The following is an 8923-nucleotide window of genomic DNA, read 5'->3' as shown; positions in this document are numbered from 1 at the left end:
TTCGTTTTTACGTCGCCTTTTCCTTCAGTGCTTTATATGTTAATTCTCACTTTTCACCTGATGTGTCCAACTTTTTTTCAAGGCGCTGTCGGACGTATGATTAACCTACAACAATAAATCCAAATCGCCTATAACATAAATTTTTTTATCAGAATTTACGTGCATTTTGATCATAATTTATGAGAATTATTAATGAAATTCTTTATTACCTCGATAAAATCAGCACTGAAAACTTACGGGGCATAAAACTAAAGGAACCCGTCGAAGTCCCAGCTTCCCTCCCACCGCTGCGTGAAAGGAATAGTTGCCATATATCACTACCAGTGTAAACCTGACCGTTATCATTTTTAAATATAAATCGTATTATTCTATAAATGTATTGTTACAAAGGCTTAAATTTAATATAAAATATTCTATAATAGATTTGGCACAACAAATAGTTTTAAAAGTGTAAATTATTCGAGATTTTTCTTCATAAAAACGTTGCCAGTTTGAGTTGTTTGAAGGAATGGTCACAGAATAGTTATACTTGCTGCTAACATGTCTTTCATCAGTTGCAGTTGTTTTTCCGTTATTGCTGTGAAATTATACTGATCTGACTGAGAGAGAGAGAGAGAGAGAGAGAGAGAGAGAGAGAGAGAGAGAGAGAGAGAGAGACGTAAGAAATTCTTCCTTATCGGCGCATGCATAGATCGGTGGAAAAAAATTACCACTTTGCATGTCCATACGGCATCTATAAACCTGGTAAATTCGTACCTTTGGTAAGGACGTAAGAACGTATCAAACAGAATCATTCCCTTCGTGGAGGAATGTAAGGCAATGGGTTATTTATTGTTTTGAATAAATACACGTTGACAAAAGATAAAAATGAATCTATATTATTCTAATATATAAGAATAAACAATCAATTTACTATATGTGATTACAGCAGCAACAGGTACGAATTGACGGGTTGTTGTAGTTGACAGGTGTCACTAAGTGATGGTGAATACACGGCCTAAAGATGCTGAATTCTGTGATAGTGAATGGGTGTGTTGGGAGAGAGAGAGAGAGAGGGGAAGGGGGGGGGGAAGGAAGAGAAAGAGAGAGGAGAGGGAGTATTAGACATTACCGTCGTTTGTTATCAATCTATCATTAATTAAATGGTGACTAGGAACTTATGAAGGCATCTTCTCCACAACTTAAAAGTGAGAGAGATATCTCTTTCAATATAGACGTAGGAAAGAGAGAAACAACGGAGAGAGAGAGAGAGAGAGAGAGAGAGAGAGAGAGAGAGAGAGAGAGAGAGAGAGAGAGAATTAAGTAGGCGAGATATTCGAAGCTCCGAATGAGTTATAAGATATTATTTTTTCTGCAACTCCGGACAGTGATGGTTACCTTTCGTCGATTTTAAATGACTTTCGGTGGATCAGGTGAATTAAGTGTTAATGCTGTTTGCTACTGAATACTTTACAGAATTAGGTTCGGGCAAATAAAACAAAGAACATATATGTGTGTATATATATATATATATATATATATATATATATATATATGTGTGTGTGTGTGTGTGTGTGTGTGTGTGTGTGTATATATATATATATATATATATATATATATATATATATATATATATATATATATATATATATATATATATATATATATATATATATATAGACCCACATTGTATTTATAATGTATAAAATTATGTTAAAGTTCATGAATATTGGAAGCTAAAAATTTCACCACATTATAACTACTTTGAAAGCGTATTATACATCATTCGGTGACTATATAAAAAAAATTTTCGTCGAAAGAAATAAATGCCCCTTGAAGGAGAGTAGATACAGAATTCATCTTGAAACTAAAGAAGCTGGGCATTCACTCTTACTTCAAGTTGGACTGCCGTCGTGATAAAATCACGTTCTTAATCAGATATTTAAAAAACAACTGCTTTTCACTCGTTATATTTATAGATCTCTTAACAGGCTGCTTAATCTTAAGATAAACGATCTACCTGTAATTCATACCGCTCCCAAACTACGTCTGTAGGTAAAAGTGCCCTTCTTGCTTGAAAATAAATATAGGAGAAAAGTATTAGTTTATTTAAAAAGGAATTACCAGCATTAATTTTAAAGCTAATTCCGAAGAACCCACGAACCACCGGATCCTTATTCCAGTCTAAGGATAGAGCGAGTCATCTGCGTGCATCCAATGTAATTTATAACTACACCTGTCCCAAATGTAGTCTGGGCACATACATCGTATGCGCTAGGAGGCTACTGAGGGTTCGAATCTGCTCTCATCAGAGGGTGAGATACAGAACTTGAGCAAACTGTCCATCCTGACCAATCTAATATAAAAAATCATGTAAAGATATGCAAAACTCATAGAGACGTCATCGGTTTTAAAGTTTTGGGAAAAGTACGGAGTGAGAAGGAATTAACCATAATGATTAAACTGTTTGTTCCGAAACTTAACAACCAATCTTTCTCAACACGGTTGTTTATTGCCTAATGTTTTTTTTTTTTTTTGTATTTCCTTTTCACGTATATATATCTCTGTTTTTAGTCTAACTTTTACCGCCAATATAGATAGGCGTCCTGTTTTTTCATGGTGTCATCGTGTTTTTTTTTAATATAAATAGGGAAAAAATCAATTTTGTACATACTTTTTATCTTATGTATACAGTTATTTATTATTTTAACTTCTTGTTCAGCCTTGAAAATGCATCAAGCGATGTGAAACATCGGCTTTTGAATAAATGCAATGTGAACAGAACGCCTTTCCATGAACACCTGGTCGTTTATCACCCGAGCCTCCGCTCCTGTCCCCGGATGTATATATATATATATATATATATATATATATATATATATATATATATATATATATATATATATATATATATATATATATATATATATATATATATAAATATGTATATATATATATATATAATATAAATCTATATATATATATATATATATATATATATATATATATATATATATATATATATATATATATATATATATAAATTTCTGACTCACATCAAGATCGAACCGAGGTCTTTCAATTGAAAGGCAAGGGCGCTGCCCACTAGGCCATACAAGTCATCAGTGGCCAGCGCCCTTACCTTTCAATTGAAAGACCTGGGTCTGACCCTGATGTGAGTCAGAAATTTATTTCTGTTCCACACGTGATCGTGTGTTGATTATTTCTATATATATACTGAATATATATATATATATATATATATATATATATATATATATATATATATATATATATATATATATATATATATATATATACTGATATATATATATATATATATATATATATATATATATATATATATATATATATATATATGTATGTATGTATGTATATATGTGTGTGTGTTCTTCAAGGAATTTTTAACTACCGCTGTCCTCAAACTTTTATAACATGTTCTTTATCCGAGAACCTAATAAAGAACAAGGAAAAATCTCTTTTTGAAACGCACAGCTCACAAAATCTGAAGTAACCAGTGTATGTTGGTTTGTTTGTTTGTATGCATAAATGGGTATTCTATCCTAACTTTCAGAGATTGAAAAACGAATATTTAATTAACTACGAAAAATTTTTTCTGATTTTTAAATGTTTTATATAGGACTGTAATAGGTGAAAAACTTTTTGCAATTTACCTTTTGCGAAATTAATTTTAAAAATATAAAGTTACCAATGACAGGTGTTATTAATTTTTGTATCTATCTTAATTTTTTTTTTATAAATTTTAATATTTTAATGTAACTTTATATGAGAAAAAGATAACTTTATTTACCTTTCATTCCTCTCATCTGTGTTGTGCTTTGCAATTTTGACAAAGCTATCTTACATTTAACAATGAAATGTCGTTTTGCGGTCGTTGAGAAAAACGACTTCACTTTTCCATTCACTTAGTTTGAGGACACAGAAATGAGGCTCCTTTTTTCCTACATCTCATTAGAGGCAATTTCACGGTGAACTTTGACTTCTGAACCCCGGTCAAAATTCAGTCTTCCCTGGGGTAAGATTCTTAGTTTCAGCGGAGTGAGAAACAATACTTTTTCTAAAGGATACTTTTTATCCCGTTACATATATTCTCAGGTTTTATTCATGTGAATGTGTTTGATATATAGATATAAATATAAATAAAGATATAAATGAAAAAATAAATTAAACAAATAAATAGATACACAGATAGATGGGGAATCATATACAATAATATATGATAAACTTATTCGAAATCAGTCTATCTTCCACATGACATCTGAGATCCAAGTTTGTAACATATGGTTGTTTTATAAAATTTTTGTCACTAATATATACCATATTTATATACATACACACACATATATATATACATACGTATATATAAATATACATATATATGTATGTGTGTATACATATATATATATATATATATATATATATATATATATTTACGTTTGGCCACAGTTGGTTACTTTAATAAAATATTAATTAAGATAAGCCTTGAACAACATTCATCGTCGACAGCCATCAAACACGCGAAGAAATAAAATCACACGTAAGAATAATAATAAGCTGCCAATTGAAAGTTCTGATTAATTCACGATTCTACTTTATTGCTCACATTTTATGGCATTTCAAATAATACATTACTGATTCAACTCTCAATAAAGAAAATCAATGATAAAATTTACAGCACAGCGGAAAGCCAGTGGCTCGGGTAATTCAGATTTTGGTTCTTGTAGGAATTCACTACATTTACTTAATTCTTGTAATACTGCAACGTTGATAAATCTGCCACAGTAGGGCAGGTTTCTTCAAGCAAGATGGATGTTCAGGGAACGAGGGTGAATGATATAAAGCGTGTCTGGAAATAGAATAATCCAGATAAAGTTTCGTGGAAATGTGGGTTCTCTCAACAGCAATTATAAGCACATGGGATAAATAACTTAAGGGTTCACTACGAGCAAGGGACGATTAATTCACGAACCTAATTCACAAAGGGAAACATTTGAACACTGTGTAACGGGATATCAAAGAGTATTTAAAGGAGAGAGAAGTTATGAAATGAAATGAGAGATTCAGGATAAGGGACAGAGAACTGGTAACACCCGAATGACAACAGACCTACCATGGGTTGCCTTGGAATGTGCACCTTGCAATAATGGCTGGATGATCTGCAGTGTCTTCCTTTTAGACCTCATGAAGCCGCTTGTGACTTGGGCTGCTTGTAGCATATGGGTTCTAGCTCACAGAAGTAGTGTCGTGGACGTGACGTTGCTAATGAATTACAGCAAGACTTCTCTTACTGACTGAAAGAAGGAGTAAGCAAGACTGAGGGCGCTTGCAGGTCCTGACCTGCTGATATGATAATCGATTTCGCCTGAGGGGGGAGGGGGTAGGGGATGCTGTTTCCTTCAAAATAGGGGCATCGGCTGGTATCTATAAAGAACATTCGAGAACCAGTACAAAGCTCACACAGTAGGGGGTAGATGAAAAAAAGGGATTAAAATTTGGGACGTTCGGTTTCCCTAGCATTAAGCCCTCCCTAGTAAATAATTTCATTTCCTACCTGGGCCCAACACTTCTGTGTTTAGGCCCTGGGTGGCCACCCCTTAAAACGCAGGAGTTTGTCCCCTAAACTAAGTAAGCATTGAGACGATAGCAGCGGAAATCTGTAAGAATATATATATATATATATATATATATATATATATATATATATATATATATATATATATATATAGTCACAAGCAGGCTTCATGAGGTCTAAAAGGAAAATACTGCAGATCATCCGGCCATTATTGCAAGGTGCACATTCCAAGGCAACCCATGGTAAGTTTGTTGGCATTCGAGTGTTACCAGTTCTCTGTCCCTTATCCTGAATCTCTCATTTCATTTCATAATTTCTCTCCCCATTAAATACTCTTTGATATCCCGTTACCCAGTGTTCAAGTGTTTCCCTGTGTGAATTAAATTCGTGAATTAATCGTCCCTTGTTCGTAGTGAACCCTTAAGTTATTCCTCCCATGTGCTTATAACTACTGTTGAGAGAACCCACATTTCCACGATGCTTTATCTGGATTATTCTATTTCCAGACACGTTTTATATCATTCTCCCTCGTTCCCTAAACATCCATCTTGCCTGAAGAAATCTGCCCTACTGTGGCAGATTTATTAACGTTGCAGTATTACAAAAATTAAGTAAATGTAGTGAATTCATACAAGAACCAAAATCTGAATTACCCGAGCCACTGGCTTTCCGCTGTGCTGTAAATTTTATCATTGATTTTCTTTATTGAGAGTTGAATCAGTATTGTATTATTTGAAATGCCATAAAATGTGTGCAATAAAGTAGAATCGTGAACTGATCAGAACTTTCAATTGACAACCTACCATTATTCTTACGTGTGATTTTATCTCTTCACATGTTTGATGGGGTTTTACGGCTGTCCACGATGAGTTTTGTTCAAGGCTTATCTTAATTAATATTTTATTAAAGTAACCAACTGTGGCTAAACGTAAATATATATATATATATATATATATATATATATATATATATATATATATATATATATATATATATATATATATATATATATACAGTATATATTAGTGACAAAAATTTTATAAAACAACCATGTGTTACAAACTTGGGTCTCAGATGTCATGGGGAAGATAGACTGATTTCGAATAAGTTTATCATATATTATTGTATATGATTCCCCATTAGGGACAAGTCACTCCCAGCGTAAAGTGAATTCGATATTATTGGTACAGTTGCTTCTGGAGTTCCACATAGAAAGCTTCCTTTATCAAAATCGCACTAATTAAGGGATTTACGATGCTGGAAAATGTTTTTGAATATATTTGAACTATAGTTTTGTAATAGCTACAATGCTCCCTTAAATTTTCGAATTCTTCACACTTTCCAGATACGCTTGTGACGACGAATCTTGAAATCCAGTTGCAAGAATGTGAAGCAATTCTAACATCTGGTAGCGAGATTCGAACCCGCATCCAGTGTATCGGAACAAGGCCGCGTTACCGACCTGGCCACGAGAACGATAATAGTTTAAAGGCGCTCCTGCATATATACACCTCTCACATTCAGATACATTCATTAGAGTACGAACAGACATGACCTTTATTACCTATGTTACTCAGTGTTGTGGAGCCTGTTCATAATTATTCAATCACTAAGTACCTTTCATAATGAGCTATTTTCTAATTGCGTTTCTTTTAGATCTTTTATGGCAATGAGAGGCTAATTAAAGTCTAATTATCATTAATAATATAAAAACACATTATCGAAAAGCATTACAGCGATCTGCTGAAATTTGAGATGAACCTCTGAATAAGATAAAAATGTATTTAATTCACTATATTATTGCCCACAACTGAACATTTCTCTTTCTATACGTGGAGTATATGTAAAGAGAAATAAGATTTATATAACTCTGTTATACTAGTAAAAACATTCACTGCTGTCTTCAAAAACTGTATTATTGTGCTCCTAAGAGAGAATAACCGTTCATTTACACTCCATCTCTTGCCTCTCGTATTCTTCCGTCCTTTTCAAAAGCGATTTAAAAAGAAAAATTATGTTTGTAATTGCTGCTATGAATAAGCAACAATCAATTGTCACGTCAGTGTTTCTTTATCATGCAGGACGGAGGTATTTTTCAAAATCTCCGGTGAATAGCCACGAAGCTGCAGAGGAAATGAATAAAAATGAACTTTCATTTCCTTTAATGCAAGCGAAAATGATTATGAGCAAAAAATGAAAACTTGCAGAAAAAGAAATTACCTTTTGTGAAAATAAATAAATTTTACGGTTCACTCACAAAAGAACTGGAAAGCCCAATTTCGAGATTTCTTTTTCGTTTATATGTTTCAAAAAGCAATTTCTCTTACAATACCTATTGCAGTATTATGTAGTCTTTTGTGTTTTGCAACTGTTCTCCATTCTCTCTGAAAAAAAAAACGGATTCACAAATTCGGCGAACCTTTGCTTTTTGGGAACATTGTTATGTAATGGTTCACCGGAATAGGTTCCTTGATGTTCTGATATAAAAAGTCACGCAATGAATGGTAATCATAAAGAGGGTTGTTACGTTATTACGGAGGCCAAGTTTTCGAGAAAAAAAAAATGTTCATAACTTTTAGATATAATACATTTTGTCTCTTTGAGGCTAATGATTATGCATGGAATGGTACAGGCATTCATACTCACAATTGTAAGTATATGTATATATATATATATATATATATATATATATATATATATATATATATATATATATATATATATATATATATATATATATATATATATATATATGAACAGGTGTTTCAAAATTAGAGCCCCCTCTACAGCATAAACTAAAATTTATATGGACAAAAACAAAAGTAATTCAGAACAGGTATTTAATTAAGTTTCTCTCTGAGTATTTAATATTTTGTGTGGCCTTCACCTGCCTGTACCACAGCCTGCATTCTTGAGGTGTATGATTTCAGCAAATCGCAAAAAAGCTGAGACTCAAACTCCATTTCCCTGAGCATTTCGGTCACCTCTCTTCGCAGGTCGTCCAGGTTTGGTATACCATCATAGTTCACTGTGCGCTCTTCAACACGATCCTTTAAGATACTACCAATGTTTTCACACACATTAAGGTCAGGGGAGCTACCTGGAAGTTCACTTGACGAGAAGAAATTGATACCACTGTTTCGAAGCACCTCCTGTGTCTGAAGAGCCTCGAAACATGGTGTCTTATCATGGAAAAATGTGACCTCTTCAACAGATAACACATTTTCAGGATCTTTGAGGAAAGGAAATACTCCACCAGTAAGCACAGTTTCTCTGAAGTATTCGCCATTCCATGACTGACCTTTTTCTTTGATGATCCACATTAACCGT

Source organism: Macrobrachium rosenbergii, chromosome 12 (genome assembly GCF_040412425.1).
Source record: "Macrobrachium rosenbergii isolate ZJJX-2024 chromosome 12, ASM4041242v1, whole genome shotgun sequence".
Classification (NCBI taxonomy): Eukaryota; Metazoa; Arthropoda; class Malacostraca; order Decapoda; family Palaemonidae; genus Macrobrachium; species Macrobrachium rosenbergii.
The sequence above is the reverse complement of the archived record's forward strand: the minus strand, read 5'-3'. Positions refer to the sequence as shown.